Genomic DNA, 20741 nt, shown 5'->3' on the forward strand with positions numbered 1-20741 from the left:
AAGCAATTAAAAAGATGGATATTATCCAAGTAATTTCTTTCAAATTAGACGATGAACAAAAATTTTAATTTATATTATAAAAATTGTAAGGAAAAAGAAATAATTTAATGTAAAGAAAATTACTAATAATGTATGAATATTTATATATTGTACGAATATTTATAAATTGCTGTTGATTATAAATTTATATATTCAATTATTAATTATCAGAGATTATTAAATTTGCGCGCCAACGATCGGAAATGTAAATTTCTGTATCGTAGAAATATAATAATTGGAAAGTACGACAAATAGAATAATTCAACAATGAAAAAGATAGTGTTCCACGAATTTGTATCGCAGTAATTTATGATATCTGGTATTTGAAAACGTTCACTTTCATAAGTTTTCCTCCAACGATAATTCACGATTCGCCTTTGCTTTTCTACAAATTTCTATCAAAATCGAATAATGCGTTATTCTTCCTGTGAGTACGAAATAATTGTGCAGCTCTATGTTTAGGATCAAATTGTTCGCTATAAACAATTTTATACAAACACATGTTTGCTAATTGTAGATTTCCTGCAGAGAATATCGTAAGTGTAAAAATGAAAAAATATTGTTATCACGTAATGTCCTACGTGACAATAGGAATTTTATAATACAATTCAAGAGCAATTACCATTTGTAAATATTGAAAAGTGCCTTTCTTTCGCAAACGTGTTTTTTTTACAACAGTGCACCTTCATACAAACGTGAAATCAAGTCTGTGAAATGTCACGGTGTTTATCTCAACAGAGCAAAATGGATCGCACGTAATTCGACAAAATAATATAAAACACAAAACGTTGTGCGTCTATTATTTCGTCGTAAAACGAAAGAAACTTTTCAGACAACCTAATAACTACGTATTAGTAATTATTGTAACTAATGCGTCAAAAGGCGATGTCTTGGAATATTATTAAGCGATAAACATGCAATAACACATGAACAATAACGATTTTTACTTGAAATAGTGTAAAATATACTTTCGTAATAAAAATGCAAAGACCATCTCGAAAAAAAATTTTTTGTTTTCCATAAAAGTTATCTAAAGACAAGCATGATTGCTACTTGCAGTGGTTGGAAGCGTAAGTGAATGGCAGGTTCAGTTTTCCCTACAACTAAGATACACAGACAAGCTTCTCTACAGATACGATACAATGTTAGTGGAAAAGATAGAAAATTTCGTGATGCATTTGGATTATTTTGTACACTGGAAAATTAAAATGTTACAATAATCAAATGAAATGAAACTTTGAAAATAATTTTCAATCAGAGGAGCTTTTCCTTTCTGCTAAAAAATTCCATGTTCAGCGTTGTCCGCGACAAGCCTTCAATTCGCAGTAAATGCAATCGTATTACATTTACACTAAGAAAACGGAAACCACCAAATATCCAATTGAATGGCATGCAAATAACACAAACGAGGCAAGTGAAATACCTCCACTTGGACACACAACTTACATGGAAACAACATACTAAATCAATTCTAGACAAAATACGGTTAAAAAGAAGACAGAAGTACTGGCTAACTAGTCGAAACTCTAAACTCAGCATAGAAAATAAACTAAAAATCTACAAAAACGATAACAAAACCAATTTGAACGTACGAAATACCGCTATGGGGGACAGCAGCAATCAGCCACATAAATAAACTAGAGTCGCTACAATCGAAGATGCTGAGAACAATAGTCAACGCCCCATGGTATGTCAGAAACGAGGATATATGCAAAGACTTAAAAATACAAGGTCAAAGAAGAAATCGGCAGGTACGCAGAAAAATACAAGGAAAGAACGGCAACACATCCAAACCAGCTGGGCTGGTGAAGCGAGCAAAACTCTCATAGAAAGAAGACTAAAAAGAAAACACCTCACTGACCTCACTAAAGAAGTAAAATAGTCAAACTCGAAGATGGTATCCCGCTGGGGGTATCCATCCACATGTTATTTAGCAATTAAGCTAGAAAAATTTACCAAATGTCCAGCTGGACAAATTGTAAGGTACAAATTAAATAATAATAATAAAAAAGACGAGTTACCCTTGAAAACTAAAAAGAAAACACCCCACTGACATCACTGAAGAAATAAAATAGTGGTGGGGCTAGTCATCCACATGTTATTTAGCAATTAAGCTAGAAAAATTTACCAAATGTCCAGCTGGACAAATTGTAAAATACAAATTAAATAGCAAAAAAAAATCTGTCTTTCGCCGCATGGGAATAGCGGACATTTAGCGCTCAAAATAGCGGCTATCTTTAGCTTTGGCAATTAGAACCAAGGAACGTGGTTGTCTGAGTTTGTTGAAGCAGCTGAAAGTAGATCATTTGCAAAGCTTCTGGCTGAAAAATATAATGCACCTTCCCGATCGATGGACAATCAGATATCTCAACGAGAAATAAGATTTCACGAGCCTGCTTATCCAAGGAATCTCGAGTTACGAGTTACGAGCGTATCCGTCAGCATCCGGAAATTGAATTCGGCCGTAGTGGAAGTATAAAAATAAATCTTAAACGCGGATATCCCGGGTGCAGCCTCTAGCCAGACAAAGGAGCGAGGTTTAAAGGGCACGACGAAGTAAGGTACGTTACAAGAGAAAGAAGCTATTAGGAATTGATTCTGTGTGGCAGTCAAAGGCTTTCAGCGATTCGCGAAAAGACGGGGGACGGGGAGAGGAGGGACGATCAAAGGGAAAGGCGAGCGACTGTTTGACGGGAAAAGGGAAATCATTAGCCGGGACGGTGTCGTGTGGAACGTGACTGAAATCTATTTGGATGGTGTGGCGTTGATCGAAAGGAAAACGCGATATATTTCGCAGGAGATGCCGGGAAATCGTGCTGTCGACTTTGATAATGCGCCGGCTAACCGGCTGAACGGATATATCGCGTAATAACATCGAAATTCCAACGATGCGCGAAGAATCGAAAGCGACAGGGCTGGTTTTATCGTATCGAAGGCTTCTCTGCTCGCCGCACACCGGTGGAAACAATTTTCGCTATGTGAAGAATTAACCAGCTTCCTCGGGCTGACAAGAGTTTATCGCGGCTGATACGTCGATTTTCTATGAACGCCGTGAATTCCATGCGGATTCGGACCGAACAACGGCAGGATGAAAGAGAATTCGAAACGCGCGCACCGAATACAGAGGCGACGGCCGCGCGACACACACCAACCGGCCAGAAATTGACGTTCTTTTGTCAGCTTCATCCCCCCGTTCATCGTTCCCTTTGAAATTCCCAGTTTGTTTTAAACATTCGCCGCGCCACTCGTTTCGAATCGCAGCGAACCTGAAATTCACTGTTTCCAAGGTTTTAACGATATTCAAAGCGTTAAAGCATTTGCGACCCGTCGCGTCGCCGAAATATTGCGCAATCCTGACGAGAGTGATGACGCGTATCAACGCTTTACAATATACAACGCGGATACACAGCATTGTGTCGTCTACAACGCGAAAAATCGCCGAAAATGAATGTTTCAAATATACAAGGTGTCTCAATCCGATCGATCTCATCGAGTCCTGAATATCTAACGAAACTGTCGAGTACGTGCACCGAAATATGCTTCGAATGAAAGTTGAATGGCTTCCAGGGAGACGTGGATCGTTGTTATATTAGATCTTTTTCCTGGATAGACGCATGAAGGATTTCGTTAAATAAAATCACATGCTTTTCAGCGCATTGATCGAGGCAGCTCGCCACACCTCGCGAAAGAGTATGAAATTGTAAAAGAAACGAAACTTGTGCCAGGAGCCAGTAGTTTTAAATGTTCTCTGACCCATTAACAGGATAGCTGTTAATTAAAAATTTCTGTAATCACTGTTAAAAGAAAAAGATCGTACTTAAAGGCGCATCAATCTCAATTAGGTCAGTCTCAGTCCTTACGAATGTGAACATGATATATGTCGTTCTTAACACTAGAACTACCACGCCAGTCAAAATGACTGGTTTGACAACTTTATTTTAAAATTCTTATTTCATGTTACATTTTTATTTCGCAATAATGTAATGATTTTTGCAGGGATAGCTAAAGGAAGAATATAATAAATTTTTATTTTGTCCCTTATTTAGGAAAAAGTGAAAAGGGCGTATCTGAAACGGTCGAATTTTATAATAAAACAAAATTTGGGGTAGATATAGCAAAAAAGGTAGAAATGGCAAAAAAATATAGCGCGAAGTCGGGGTCAAGAAGATGGCCACTTCAAGTACTTTTTAATATTTTAGATTTAGCTGGCATAAATGTTTGGATTTTATATAAGGAAACCACAGATGAGCAGATATTCAGAAAAGATTTTATGTTTCAATTAACAGATGAACTTGCCGCTGACAATGAAAAATCACGAATAGAAGAAAGAGCGTCTGAGATCCAAAGTACGTCAAAGAACTCACCTTATTCACACAAATGGTGTAATAATAATGAGACCGCCACCATTTAAAATCTTTGTAAAAAGTATGTACGCGCAAAAAGGAACGCAGAAGAAAGTTTACGTTTGTAAGAAATGTGACGGATGATAAATTTTGTACCTAATAATTTAAGTTATATTTGTATTTTATTTGTTCTATTGCGCTTATTATTATATTATACTTCTTATATTTATCAATGGAAATTTATTTTAATATTCTTGTTACCAAAGATTTTGATACTGAATATGCTTCATTATTGCACCTATTGTTATTATATAGTTTTTATGATCCCAGAACATGAAATTTCTTTTGTAAGATAATAATAAATTAATAAATATAAAAATATTCTACTATTACGTATTTTTTAAAGACCAGTCATTTTGACTGGCTTTGGTGGAGACAGCTACGTCTCAAATGTAGTTCTAGTGTTAACGAAGAAAGAAACGAAAGGTATGAAGATAGGCCACGCTAAAGTAAAGCAATCATTACGTCCAAGAGACGGACGGATTATTTATAAAAGCACGTTTCTTTGTTAAAAACAGCTTCGTTTCATTCCATTCCACATTGACTTTTCTCTGTTTCTTTTTGTCCCCCAATAGGGTACAGCAGGAAATTTGTAATTCTCGAAGTCGATGCTGCCTCCACAGTAACTCGCGATTACGCTTTCATTATACTAATGCATTTCTATTGGGATTTAATAGCTCGCATAAGCATTCAGTTGGCTGATGGAAAGTATCGATGTACTTAGTTCTATACATTTCATTTCAAACTATAACATTTGCCTTTAATTTACATCGCGTAGAAATTGTTGTCGTTGTTAATCGAAAAATGCACTTAATATTTTAACTAACAATTTCTTTTTAGTTCATGTCACGCGTCATTGCTGCGATAATACGAGGAAAATTATATCCTAATTGTTAACCCCTTAACACGTTGACTGCCACGCCTGTTTTCGAAAAAATCTCCGTCAGACCACGCGTGCAGCAGTACCAAACGTTCTCTGCTCGGTACTCCCATCGATATTTTCATAATGCGAGTCGCTCATCTGGTGGTCTTACCGTTTCTTTTGTTTCCATTCCTTCGCATTTGTTTCTCATTTCTCCACTTTCTACAAAATCAGTTCGAATCTTGGCCGAGCAACGAACGGTGTAACTTAAAATCTCTGCCCTAATTCGTTACAATGTCGAAAAGAAAAATTGAAAACTTATTTCTTAGTGAGTCAGATAGCAGTGAAAAAGAAAGCTTTTACGAGGCTTATGATTCCGGAAGAAGCATTAGACCAGAAACTTTGCTGACACCCGAATACGGTGTCGTGGCAGTCAACGTGTTAACCTACGATTTACGTTCGAGAATTTTGGGCCGAAAACGTAAAGAAGCTCGCGCTGCCTTCGAGCCATTCGCACCACTTGTGTAGTACGATGATCAGGTCAATCGTAAATATTACGGGCATCGCTCGTAATTTGCCTCACCACAAATAGCACAGACAAGGCTCGTGATATATTCTTATTATCTCTTCGTATCGTGATCAGTTTCAAGTTATTTTTGGTCACATTCGCACATCGCAATTTATTTTCATAAATTCTAGAGAAGCATCCCTGCAAGATGTTTTCAAGAAAAATAAATATTTAAATAAATATTTGTGGAATATTTGACAACTTTAGGAGGGCGCCGTCGCTAATATTTATATTTGGCCCGATCATCGCACTACGGGCTATGCCCGTAATATTTACGTTTGGCCCGATCATCGTACTACGGGCTATGCCCGTAGTTGTAGGTTAAGGGGTTAATCGCTAATTGTTAATTTCTAACCAAAGTTTAACGTTATTTTATCTATCGAAATGCCTTTTAGTTTAGAGCTTTGGAGGAAGCGATATATTGTACCTTTCTGCATTTTCTTCAAGTTGAAAATGTTAGAAACACATCGCTAAAGTAGTCGATCGAAATAGACAAATTTTGCCAAGATAGCGGAAGTGAAAGATAACCACGCGAAAGGAGAACGTAAACGAGAGTGAAACTTTGAAATCATATTTCTGGAAATTTACTTTTCTCGAGGAAACTTCGCCGGTATAAACATCAATTTTTATGAAATTTATTATACATATATTATATCAGATGGAGATATTTTTATATTCGAAACTGTGACTAGCGTGCCATTTGCAGATTTTAATTCTGCTTGATCCATTAAGAACTCGGCGATTTGCACGTTGTTTTATCAACTTTTGAGAAGCATACTACTACGCGTAGTGTAAATTAAAATACGCACAGTACTGTGATAAATTTCTCTCTTTAGTTTCTTTCTTTGTGTCTCCGATCATTAATAAGTTTCTCTAAACTGTCTATTCGAGCAACGGAGTAATTTGAATAAGAAAGTAATTTGCCACGCTGCTATACATATCCTAATTCCTTTAAATCTTATAAAACTGTAGCATCCGGATGGAAGAATAAATTCACTCGTTCCTTCGGCTCTTTTTCTTTTTTTTCTGTTTTTCTTCTTTTCTTTGTTCCCTTACCGTAGCAATTTTCAAACGAAGGAACTGTCTGTTTCTTTCGTTTTGCGTTCAGCAACGGAACGAGCTTCTCTTCATTCGTGGAAATTTCACGGGAAAATTTACGAAGCGCGAAAGGGCCCGATATTATCACAATCATAAATATTATCATAATTTCGCGTCAATTGCGCCAGAATCGAGTATAATTGAACACGGCCGAATCAAAGCTGTTCTTGTTTAACCGGATAATAAAATCCACCTATATCGGGAGACAAATATCAATTTTATTTCATCGTCACTCGGTTTACACAACACCAATTTCAGAAATGAATAGTTAATCGGCTCTTTTGACCGTTGCGCGTCGAGCAAAACGAAAATAGTAAATAGATATAATTCCGACTCATAAAGCGCATACGTGCGTACAGGGTGTACGTTGCGTGCGCGTACAATATCTCGTTCGGAAAAATTCGTCGATACACAGTCAGTGGAATGCTACACACACAAGGCAATTGGCAGGAATAAAAAAACTGCTATGTATTTTCCAATTTGCTCATTGGAAGTATTGGAAAAAAGAATTACATTCGATTAGATAGACTTTATTCGTAGTTCTTCCTGTTTTTAATTGTTTTTTCTTTTTTTTTTTACGAACATATCGACCATCGGAATAAGTTATTAGCAACTCGGTGGAAATCATCTTTGTTCTTTTGCTTTAGATTTGGAAATTTTTTTTTCTATATGTAAATTGTTCTATATGTATGTTTTTTTTCTTCTGTAATTCCATGTTTCACTTCTATATTTTTATATTTCATAGGTATTTCCATATTTTGTTTAAAATATAATTAATATATTTGTTTTGTGTAAAAAAAAAAATTAAAAACGGAAAGAACTGCGAATGAAGTCTATCTGATCGAAAGTAATTCATTTTTTCACTACTTGCAATGAGCAAATTGGAAAATACATAGAAGCTTTTCTTATCTGCTTGGTTCGACCAGATATTCTCTTCATTCAGATTTCTCTTTCTTTGAAGAGAAAGTTTGTTGTGAAATAATTTGGACGAAGAAGATATAAATTGTTCCAAGAAATTTCATCTATTTCTGGTTCATACATGTGTATGTTTTGTGTTTTATATTTGTATAGTAAACTGCTTTCGTGATAGTATGTTAGTAAAAATGAATATTCTCTATCTAATTTATTTATGTCAAAAGCTGATTGAGTAGTATCTGTGTGGAAGAAAAATGCATTTTCAAAGAACTTTAGAAAGTTATTTTTTCCTGCTGATGCACAGCAACATCATAATGCAACGTATACTTATTCACATAGTTACATATCTTGTTTCCCTCTCCTACGCTTTGATATGATTATCTTTGCATCTGACGCATTATATTACGGCAAAAAGCGTAGCTTGTATGCGCGTAAAATGAAGTGCAGAAATTTCAAAAGTTGTATAACAGAGAAACGTACACACACACACACACACACACACACACACGATATAATATTTCCTTCATATTTAACGTTTCTTTTATCAGCTTACTTTATAGAATTTTTTAATAACATATTTTATAATTTCTCTATATCGAGAAACTGAATGACAAATGGGCATTATAAATAATATAGATCGTTGTTGAATCTCTAAAAATACACGTAATTATTTATGGTTAAATACGAATATATCAAACCATTCCTTCAGACATTTTTACGTCTTAACACTAGAACTACCGATAGTTAACACGAAGCTATTTCTATCAAAACCAGTCAAAATGACTTTAAAAAATATAATATTTTTATATTTATTGATTTATTATTTTCTTACGGAAGGAATTCAATGTCATATAGTACATTTTTGATATCATTAATCCATCTAGGACCATGATCCCTAAACGAGGGTTGACATATTTAAAAAATTGTAGAACCAGTCATTTTCACTGGTGTGGTATTTCTAGTATTAGCATCTAGCGATCTAGAGATCGATCCGCAATTTCCCTGATAATTGATATCGAATCATACGCGATAAAAATTAAAAAAAACGCGTGGGAAGTTGTACAAAACGAGGAAGCTGTTTAATTGGAGTTGGATAAACAGATTGCAGGACCCTTTTACGCTTCGACAAGTACCAGTTACTTGAAGATACGAAATTATTTTAAGTTTGAATACATAAAAAACAAAATAAAATTTATTATATTATTCTTTTGCTTATCGTTGCAAAAGTCATTATATCATCGCGGAAAAAATATAACATGAAGTAGGAATTTTAAAATAAAATTGTAAAACCAGTCAATTTGACTGGCAGTGGTATAAGTAGCTTAGATACAAAATTATTTTGAGTTTGAATACGTAAAAAACAAAATAAAATTTATTATATTATTCTTTTGCTTATCGTTGCAAAAGTCATTATATCATCGCGGAAAAAATATAACATGAAGTAGGAATTTTAAAATAAAATTATAAAACCAGTCAATTTGACTGTGATAGTTCTAGTGTTAATCCTGCTGTGTTTTTTGAATTATTCTGGATCGTTGTTTTACTCTCGTATCGTTAGAGAATTTTCTAAACTCGAAAAACCAGCAAAAAAATCGTTGTTACTAAGACACGTGTCACTCTTCTTTCAATTTCAACTTTACGTTTTTATTTCTATTCTCCAAAATTTCTCTTCTATTCGATTGAAGCTAAAGCATAAGAAATTCGAGAACCCCAGCAGAATTACGTAAGAGAATTTTTAATTTCTAAATTACCTTTCAACTTATCTCATCTTTCCACGTATTTCTATAATACCTTTCATAAAAAATCTCCGCTAGTGATTGCCACTGTGCCAAGAATTATCCGCAAACAGAGCCGAGTAAAACGTTTCACGCCCTTTAAATCTTCTTAAAAGCGGCACCGAGAGACGATCAAACTGCATTTTCGCCCCATCCACTTTCCACGCACTCGTTCGCCTGCCGTTCAAACGATCGCGCACAGATATTGCATAACACAAAAGACCGTGCATACATTCTTAAACGCGTCTGTCACGGTGACGCAGATATACGCGCATTTATGCACTGATATATCGCACCAGCTTTTAAGGAAATTGCATTAACAAGTCTAAAATAATTCCCCCGTCGGCAGCGCCGATACCAAGGGAGAAGCTTCGTCCCTATACTTTTCCACGAGCTTTCGTTCCATCCCTATACCCCCTTGCCATGCCTTTTTCCCCGCTTCTTTTCACGCCCGACTCTCGCCGGAGCACTTTGTCTGATGGCGAAGACGACGCGAACATGTCGCCGAAAATCCGATTTCTTCCGGTGGACAGCTCGCGGGAAATCATTACGTATTTTTTTGCTGACTTTGGCTCCTTTCTCGAGAGAAATTTGTCCAGAGATGTCCATTCCTATCCTACCGCCACTATAATCCTCTGATTGTTATTGAAATTGAATCTTGCGTTCACGAAGGTTGTACGAGGTTCAGATCTCGTCCACATTTAATCGCATTAGTTCGGCTCGAACGTTTACTCGCTAGACTTTATCGCTATCTGTATAATTAGACTGCGACTTTTCACGCGCTTTTACGTTTCTGTGAACGTAGTTGGAGACTGTTCGCGGACAACACTGTAAGTGGCAAACGTGAAATTCTTTTAGCAGAAAGAGAAATAGATTTTACGTGTACGATAATCCAAATGCATCAGGAAATTTTCTATTTTTATATACATTTTTTATATCTATCAGAACAAGAATTGTTTTTCTAGAAAAGCCTCTTAGTCGTAAAGAAAACTGAATGTGCCATTCGTTTAAATTTACAAGCACTGTAGCAATCCAGTTTATTATGCGCGAGTAAATATTTTATAGACACAGTTGATACAATCGCCTATGATATGATATAAACATGAATATGGTATGCAACATAATATAATGTAAAATTTATGCACAAATACTTTCTACCAATGAAGCAGCTGTAAGTAATAGTTTTTTGATATAATATTTCTTGAATCGTATTTGAGATTCAGAATAAATGCAGGTAAACTGCGTGCGTACGTCTATTTAAAGGAAATTAGAACAATACGTTAGATGCAAAAATACAAGTTTTTTAAGAAATGTTGATAAACTTACGAAGCTTTATGAAAGATGCAATTGAACATTTCTCCAAGTGTCAAACATCAACAATTTTTTAAGAGTGAGAAAAAGCTTCTCTGATTTAAAATTATTTTCGAAATTTCATTTGTTTCGATTATCATGAGATCTCAAGCGTACAATAATCCAAATGCATCGCGAAATTGTCTATTTCTTGTGCTAATATATCCATCGGAAAAAGAATTGTTTTTCTAGAAAAGCCTGTAGGTGCCTCTTAGTCGTAGAGAAAACTGAATGTGCCATTCGTTTAAATTTACAAGCACTGTAGCAATCCTGTTTGTCCTTAAGTAACTTCTATAAAAATGGAAGATATGTTTCTTCAAGATGCTTTTTTATTCTTATTACAAAAATATATTTTGTAACGTCTCGAGTAAGAATTGTTATAAAACTGGTGATATTTAGTGTCGAGTGTGTCTATTGTTTAAACAGAGGCAATGTTGAACTATTAGTAATTATTTGCAAATGGAAACTGCTCTTAAATTCTGCGCTACAGCGTCCCCATTGGCACGTGGGACATTATACGATAAAAGAGCAACACTTTTTAATTTTTTCACCCGCAGCATTGTCTGCAAGAAATCTTCAACCGAAGAAGTCGAAGCTAAATAGTAATAAATATTACGATCAATACTCTGTTTTAAATATTTCGTATATTTTTGCATATTCTGTGAATTTTGGAAGCTTCAAATTTCCCATAAAATCGTGGCAATCCACAGTCTATCTATAATTTTATTTCGTATTTTAGGCAACTGCTGCGAACAGTAGCTGCTTGAAACGTACATAATTATAAAAGGGCGGTAACATTGTTGGAAAATCGTCGCTCTGGTTCTTAACTCTTCTATCTCCACTGGTTTGTAAACTGAGAAAACTGAGTTTAAAGTTGTTGAAGTGTAACGTTGTTGGGTGGAGTTAGGACCCGGAAGAACCGAATATTTCGTTGCTTTCTAAGTAGAATTTTCGCCGTATAATCATAAATTTGTATTCTCCGTATCAACGAGACGTACGTAAATTGATTAATTACGTTTCTTCTTTTTTACGTTTAGAACAGTTTTCAACTAAAACGACGAAATGTAGCTACTGTTGACAATTTTATCAGCAGACATACTCTGCGACAAGGGGCTCCTTAGTCATTTCTTTTTGTGCGAGATTTAAACGAAGAAATCCGCTACGAAGGCAACCTTCACAGTCTTATTTCCGGTAGTCCGGTAAATTGTGTGGATCTTTATCAAATTTTCCGGAAAAGGAAGGAAATTGTGTCGTAGAATTAGTGCAAGAGTAACGTAACGTTCTACAGTTGATGTGACAAATTGTCAGATGAAAGATAATCGTAAGTTGAAATGGATATTAAATAGAAAATTTCCATTTGGAAAGGAAAAAGGGAAGAAAATAATCGGCGGCGTAGAGAAACCTGGCTATGTAGCAACGCAGCAAAGGAAACTTTCTTTTGGAAGGAAAAGAAAATAAAAAAGGAAGAAAGTAATCAACAGCTTTGTTACTTAATTCATGAAACTTGAACGTTATGCGAATAGTCCGAATCAGTTTCCGACTGACACTGTCCCTAAATTCGAAGGAATAACAGCACAGGGCGTTAAATACGTTTAACTGGACTAAGCTGATTTTCACTTTAAATAGAAATATCGTGGAATCGAATTCAGAGGAACGCTGAGTGCGTGAAACACCTGGTATTGGAACACTTTTGAAGAGAGAACAATTTCTCTTTTCTACATTTGCATAATGTTCTCAGAGTGAGATCATGGAAAGTATTTAAAATAGTCACCAGGAAAGTAAACGTTTAACTTTGTATTACAGAAAGGTAAGTGATGTTTCCACTTCTACAAATTACATTCTAGCAACTCTCTATTATTTTAAATGAAACTACGCGTAACGCGTTCCAAGATGTCGAAGATTTTTCGCTACGCCAGACGAAACACGTTTGTCGAATATCGCAACTTTCTTAATTCGGATTGTCTCTTTAGGAAAGCTAACGGTGGCTTGTAAAATTAAACAAATATTTCAGCGTTTACAATCTTTCTCAGCAGCTTTATTTATGCTTCTAGACTTTGCTCTTATTAAATATTTTTAAATACGTCAAATATATATCCAAAAAGAAATTTAAATATTCCTGTGTAAGATGTTATCGATAATAATCGATTATTGCTTATCTGTAACGGTGGTTCTGAAGATTTATATCTTTTGCGAATTATATAACGTTATAGGAAAGGTACTCGTCTGAATTTTTTATTATTAAATAAATGCATTCATACTTCAATCTTTTCTGAATATGTATTTGATATATATTTAATAACAAAGAATTTGAACGAGTACTTTTTCTAATATTTCACACGTGCCAAATTATTTTTCTATGAAAAGTCTACCTATAAAAACTCGATATAAACCACCGTAAATAATCGGATATTTTCTGATCTGTCAAGGACTGTATTATTCGACATTTGACAAGAGTAATAGAAATAAGATGCTTTAAATTAGTATTTAGATTGCGATAACTAAAATGATATCTCGTGTCGTTTCTAATAAAAGGCGAATTACTGGATAAAGTACCGAATGAAATAACTGATCTATAATAAATTCATGACAACCTTTCCTGTCTTTTCCGTCAGTTTCATACATCACAAATTATCATTAATTTGAAAGGACAGGATGTCTGTATATTTCTTTATAGAACTTTAACGACATTAAAATATAAATTAAGCTTCATCAAGAACTAATATCACTCGATGAATGAACGATAGGGATTTTTATATTCGTCAACAGGTACAATAACAATGCAAAGAAATAAGAATTAACGAGTATACTTTGACGAGGTTGTTTAACCAAAGATAGACAGAGAACGAGAGATAGACTCGTTCATAGACGGACAGAAAGAACAAGGTGTCGCTCGTTTTTCCTCGTGCACGTTAATGTTAATTAATGACAATCATCTACGCGTGTCATAATCTTTTTATACGTATAGTAGTTGATGCGACTGTAGATGATAAGACAAATATGGCCTCTTGGTCTAGCGGTATGATTCCTGCTTTGGGTGCAGGAGGTCCCGGGTTCAAATCCCGGAGGGGCCCAATTTTTTGTCGGTAATTACCACGCCGTTTTCCCCAGAAGCGGCCTGGTGTCTGTGCGGATTTCCTCCACGTTAATAAAAAAAAAGGATGATAAGACAAAGAAAAAAGGAAAAGCGTTCTCGAGTAACTTCGCAAGTACGATTAGGATGATGTTAACCGTTTATTATCTTTTATCGTTCAAGTTAATGTTATAATCAAACTCATCACAGAGTTAATATTTCAAAATGTTTTATATACACGTGTACAACACGTACAATATGATCACAAATGTTTTCTATGGGACGAGAATTAACGTAGAATTTAATTAAGGAACAATTATGTGGTAAACAATTATGGAAATAGCAATAGACAAACTTAAACGGTAATAAAAATTGCTTCTCTAAATACGTAGGGCGTTCACAAAGAGATACCCATTTTGAAATAGCAACAATAAAAATGCATTTTAGGAACTTCTTTTCTCATTTCTGCCTTTGGTGTACATACAAAGCTGTCTCTCTATGTAACCAGCAACCCTATTCGAACACTTATTGAACACGAGTTTTTCCATAACTTTGTCATACACTTGCGCCGCCAGCTTACGCAATCATCGTCCACGCAGTTTCCTAGATCACCGTTTCTTGTCAAGTGTTATTGACACAGAAACTCTTGCAATTTTGTAAAAAGGATGCTAATCTGGCTTATTTAATGCGTCTATCATTTGCAATGAAGTCGCAGATACGTTCTTACCAATGAATTAACTATAGCTTTATTACCGTAAACTGCTATAACTCGATGGTGAATTCCTTCTGGAAGACCACACTTCGTCATCGACGACACTTTCAATTCGCATAGTCGTTTTAAACGCGGGATGCAGCGACCACATTAAATGTTTAAATAGAAAATTTGGCATGGCTTATGAAAATGTATGAACGAAGCTAAATGACTTTCTATGAACACATCGTTTTACGTGGCTTCTTTACGCGAACGGCTAGTACTTTCTGGATTCCTATTAGAAACCCATTAATTTTAGCAATTAAAGTGGAGGAAGAAGCTCTCACAGCGTAATCGCTTTCGCGGACTTTCTCTCTAAATATCGAACACTCGTTCCCCTGGCTGGCCTCTTAAATCCAAACGTAGCGTCGAAAACGCGTCGCTAAATTCCCCAGTACAATTCCATTTCGCGTGGGCTCGATATCGGCCGTGCAGATAAAACAGAAAAAGTAGCAATTTGAATGGAAATGCGAGGGAATTCGAGTTTTCACATCGACAAATACCGAAGTTATACGAAAGTTCCGGTTGGAAGGAAAATAAAAGGGTGTCGCGGGCAAACGTGCATCTGGGGATCCTGCTGGAATTAGGTGGCAAAAAAGGAGAAAAAACAAAAGAAAGAGAACCGACGAAGAAAATCGTTGTTGGTTAAGAGGAAAAAGAGAGAATGAGAGAGACATAAAGACAGAGGAGTAAACAGAGGCCATGGGAGAACGGGGGATTTGGAGGACAGCAGGGAAAGAATCGAAGCTTAATGGGAATTCCCAGCAGTACGAGGATTTGCATGGCAAATGGGTAATTAGTTGGTAAATATGATCATGGGGCGTTCGGGCTTCCCAGCGCAATCATTACTCTATAAATTGGTAGATAGACGATGAAAAGTGATTTTACGAAGCACAGACATCGCGTTAACGGGAAACACGGAAATACGAGCGAGTAGGTCGTCGTTTCTTTATGTATTAATTTTCAAAATTGCGACGGATCAATAGTGATACGGCTGCAAACATTCGAGCACATTTTGCTTTGGTTACTTAGTTAGCTATTGTAACGACCCGATAAGCGATATATCAATTGAGAAACGGCGATGTAACGGCCGGTGTAATAATCGTTCGTAATAAATGTTTAAATCTTCATTATCTTCGTTAATTCTATAACGGACGAGTATCTTCGTTAATTTCTATAACGAGCAAGGATGAGCCATGATAATTCGGTAATTGTTGCCAGCCTTTCGCCTTGTTTCACAGTTATTGGCTCTCATAATGAACGAAGAATGCCACGTTAATTTATATTTACTAATACATCGGTAATCACTGTATGATTAATTAGTGTTATTATGTTATAATTGGTCCTTTCAACGGGCGGAACATATTACCGCGATCGTAACAATCGAGTAACTCTGTTCCGAATGAAGTTAGGAAAAATTCGTAGAGGTAAAGCTCGCATTGTTTAACACTAGAACTACCACACCAGTCAAATTGACTGGTTTTACGATTTTATTTTCAAATTCCTACTTTATGTTATATTTTTCTTCCGCGATGATGTAATGACTTTCGCAACGATAACTAAAAGAATGATATAATGAATTTTATTTTCCTTTTTATGTATTCAAATTCAAAATAATTTTGTATCAAAGCTACTTATGCCACTGCCAGTCAAATTGACTGGTTTTACACTTTTATTTTAAAATTCCTACTTCATGTTCATGATGTAATGACTTTCGCAACGACAACTAAAAGAATAATACAATGAATTTTATTTTGTTTTTTATGTATTCAAATTATGTACTCAATGTATTGTTGTATGTACTCTTATGTATTTTTATTTTGACTGGTTTGATAGAAATAGCTTCGTGTTAATTATCGGTAGTGTTCTAGTGTTAATTCCATCACTTTAAAATACATTTTTCCGGTGCCAACTTTCTTCTTTCGAATGCTTAAAATTACATCAGACTTTTGATTTGATCGTATATATTGTATTTGTTTAAACGTCTAATCAGACGTGCACCGCTGTACGTGTAACTTTTATAAACATTAGCAATTATTTAATTGTTCCACTTTTTAGCCTACAATCCATGAAGAATAGTTCACTGTACCTGTTGTCGATACGATAAATACGCCTGTCATCACTTTCTGAAGTTTCAAAAGAACGAAAACTTCGTCGGTGACTTATACTCATCGGGTGCAATAATAGCAATGCAACCGCTTTTAATATTCCATTTTATATCGACTGTCACATTAACTGCATTCAGATGAGAATGTACAATTTTGTTTTTGAGTCTATTGGTCTTGGATGGTCGATATTCTGTGATATTTAACTACGGCGAGTACGAAGAATGAAATTATTGCAGATGAACGAATAAAATGTATTTTAGATGGTAGTCAAAATATGTTTTGTACCAGATAAACAAGTGTCACAGTGTATACAATAAAAGCGTAAAAGGAAAAATAGTATTGTGTCGCCCGGAAAGTTCGCTTCATTTAACGAATTATATAGGTGTCATGTTGTTGCACAACCATTCTCCAACTTCCACGCAACTTGAATATTCAATCCTCCCAGAATCTTTCAGGTTTTTCGAAGAAAAACATTTCAATATGATCTTTCATGACGAAATTGCTTAAAAATCGGAACGAATTTTCCAGGCAACGCAATGTATTTTACCGTACGACGTAGACATCTTTGTGCTGTGGTAAAACGGAAGCTGAAGGACGTTCAAGATGCAAGAACTAAATAGACAATATAAATATATCTTGTTAAAAGTAAGCAAAAGTCCGAATATTTCTGTACGACAGGATATATCTTGGAATCTTGCGTCAAATGACAATTTGTCGGAAAATCGGAAAAGAGAACGGCGAGCTAAAGCGTACGATAGAACGAAAAGAGCGACGTTGTACGCAGCTTGGTCGGAAAAAAGGAGAAAGGAGGTGCGATATACGATATTCAGTTTTCAGGAGACAGGATTTCTTCTTTTCGCGCGCGATAACACGACAGGACTACACTGTGAAACAAGTTCCCGTGTGGCCCAAGCTGCACCATAGTTGCCATAGTTATTCTAGCAAAGTTTCGATCACTGGCAGCTAACTTTGGCCACTCATACGCGTGCGTGCACACAGACAGGAAAAGTTCTCATGGAAACCGTGAGTCTGCGGTAGAAGTAGTTAGGCATTGTACGCGTGTATCCGTCGCAAATTGAGACAATTTCGGAATACTGCGGCCTTGTCCACGGCAAACCTAAACACGATTATTTCATCATTCATCGAGGAACACAGTGGTAATGGACTGCCACCGCGGACGCAATTTCGCATTGCTAGAATACGAACAGAGCCAGGGGCAGCTTGATTGCGAACTAAAGCATTTGCCATTCAATTCAGAATACTTTCTATTATAGTTGTAAACTAAAAACATTTTACCCAACTATAGAAATGTTTAGTTGCAACGGTATATTGTTTATTGTGCGGACGATATATGCATATCTCGTGATGCCTAAAATCTTTACGAATATCACATGAATAGACGCGTAATGGAAAAGTGCTATAACTTTATATTTTTATCGATTATAAGTGACACACTGGTATTATTAGCGTACAAAGCATTTTCCATTTAATTGAAAATATTTTCTATTAGAATAATTGTAAACTAAAAACATTTTAACCAACTATAGAAATGTGTAGTTGCAACGGTATATTGTTTATTGTACGAACGATATGTGCATATCTCGTGATGTAAATAGATGCGTAATGGAAAAGTGCTATAATTTTATATTTTTATCGATTATAAGTGACACACTGGTATTATTAGCGTACAAAGCATTTGCCATTCAATTGAGAATACTTTCTATTATAATAAATGTAAACTAAAAACATTTTACCCAACTATAGAAATGTGTAGTTGCAATGGTATATTGTTTATTGTACGAACGATATATGCATATCTCGTGATGCATAAAATCTTTACGAATATCACATGAATAGATGAGCAATGGAAAAGTTTTACATCATTCGTGTTATAATTTTATATTTTTATCGATTAGAAATGAGACACTCGTATTACTAACGAGCTAAAATGTTTGCTACCCAACTGACAATACTTTGCATTATAATTGTAAACTAGCAATATTTTAGCGAGTTATAGAAATAGTCACAGTGATATATTGTTTATTATACAGATGATATGTGTACACGTGTTACATACAAATGTGCATATTATGATTCGTAAAATGTTCATAAATATTACATGAAAAGATGTGCATTGCAAAAGCTTCGAGTCTGTCTCGTTATAATTTTATATTGTTGTGAAGCTTATAAAGCAGGCGCTTGGTTTTATGTATTTTCCTTATTAATTTTATCATACAATGTTCCGTTAGAAATTGTGCGAAAATATTAACGAAGAATGCTACTCGATACTCGTTTTATGGCGATAGTAACAGTAAAATTTAGTACCGTATAGTGTCTGTCTATTAGAATTTGTTATTTAAAAATTCATAGCAGTTCCGGAGTCACGTAGCATAGTAGCATTAATTTAAAACAAATTATCAGAAATGAAAAATGTTTCATTTCATAAATAATACGGGTTTCCTGCACGTATATTAGATGAAAGTAGACAAATATCTGGACAATTGGTATATCTGTTCATTCTCTGTAAGTGTTCGCTATTTTTCTATTAAGTTTTCTAATTCGCTTGCACAAATATTTTCTCCTGATGAATTCCATTGTTCCAAACTATTAAAATCAGTAGAATAAATAGAAGTTAACGATTAATAGTACAAGATTGAATCCATTTAGTGTTAGATGTGAGTTGAACCATTTAATTGCCTTTATACAGTTTGCAAATGCCGCGATTTTAGTTTGTAAGCAATACTGCATCATCTGCGAAACGCTAGAACATAGATTGAGAAAATCTATTATCCTGCAAGTGGTTAGGTATCGCACAGTTACCCTACTCAATAAAGTTTTACCCGAAAACATAACACAAAGACCAATCGTCTTCCGGTTATTAACACTAAACCTACCACTGCTGTGTCAAACTTCTACACAAATTTAACCATATTTAAACGTTATCGTATCGCTTCATGATTTATCACTTTTCACAAAACACGCATACAATATATTTTTCGGTATCTACTTCTAGTTTTCTTTTTCTTTTCTAAGAAAAAATTGTATTCTGTCTTGCCGTCCGCAGGCGGTCGATAAAATATTTTATTTTCTCTTAAAATAAATACAATCAGTACAAAGAAACGGTTATCTCAAGATTATTCAAATCATGATCGTATCTAATTAAATTTAGAGTATATTTTAACAGGTATTTATGTAAATAAAAATATAGGTAAGGTGAACGCAATACTAACAATTAGAGAGGAAGGATAGGGACAAAGATAAAATGTTGAGAACACGCAAAAAGGGAACAGTGAATGGAAAGAAAACTATGCAAAGTGAAGAAACGCGTGCATAAAAGATTCTTTTTCCGAAAGAATGCGTTTATGACGTAAACTTGTTAGATGAAATGTCAAGGCTTCTGAAATGTCAAAGCTTCTATTGTCTTTTATTAAATTCGTTATGTCTGTAGCAATTACGTTATGGCTGCAGCTCGTGGTTCGATAAAAATTAGATTAAACAACGGCGAATATAAACCTGATTAAATGGAAAGTTTCTTTGTATAGATCCCTCTGTGAAATTCATTATTAACTTATAGCTTATCGGAAATAGAATTGATACGTGGACTATTTGCATTTTAATTTCTTCAGCCTCTGCATCGCTCTCTGCACCAATGAAGACTGCATCATAATTTCGCAATGGAAGAACTTTCTAGTTCAAATCGGACGCTTAATTCTCATATTCTTTTTCTTAATTCTACTTAATTCTACTTAATTCTATGAACACGAGACCTCTTTGCCTCATTTTTGCTTTCTATATTATGCAT

At 35.1% G+C, this 20741-nt stretch overlaps 1 protein-coding gene and 1 non-coding gene across 2 annotated transcripts in view; one reads left to right on the top strand and one right to left on the bottom strand.

Moving 5' to 3' along the window:
• The window catches only part of LOC122571721 (cadherin-87A), a gene marked incomplete at its 5' end in the record, with an annotated part of 436847 nt that overhangs the window by 113970 nt on the left and 302136 nt on the right, over positions 1–20741 (bottom strand). The gene's annotated exons all lie outside the window — the stretch shown is intronic.
• Trnap-ugg lies at positions 14010–14081 on the top strand. The gene has a single exon. It is a non-coding gene; the product is annotated as a tRNA-Pro (tRNA).

The sequence above is a fragment of the Bombus pyrosoma genome, linkage group LG10 (genome assembly GCF_014825855.1).
Source record: "Bombus pyrosoma isolate SC7728 linkage group LG10, ASM1482585v1, whole genome shotgun sequence".
NCBI lineage: Eukaryota > Metazoa > Arthropoda > Insecta > Hymenoptera > Apidae > Bombus > Bombus pyrosoma.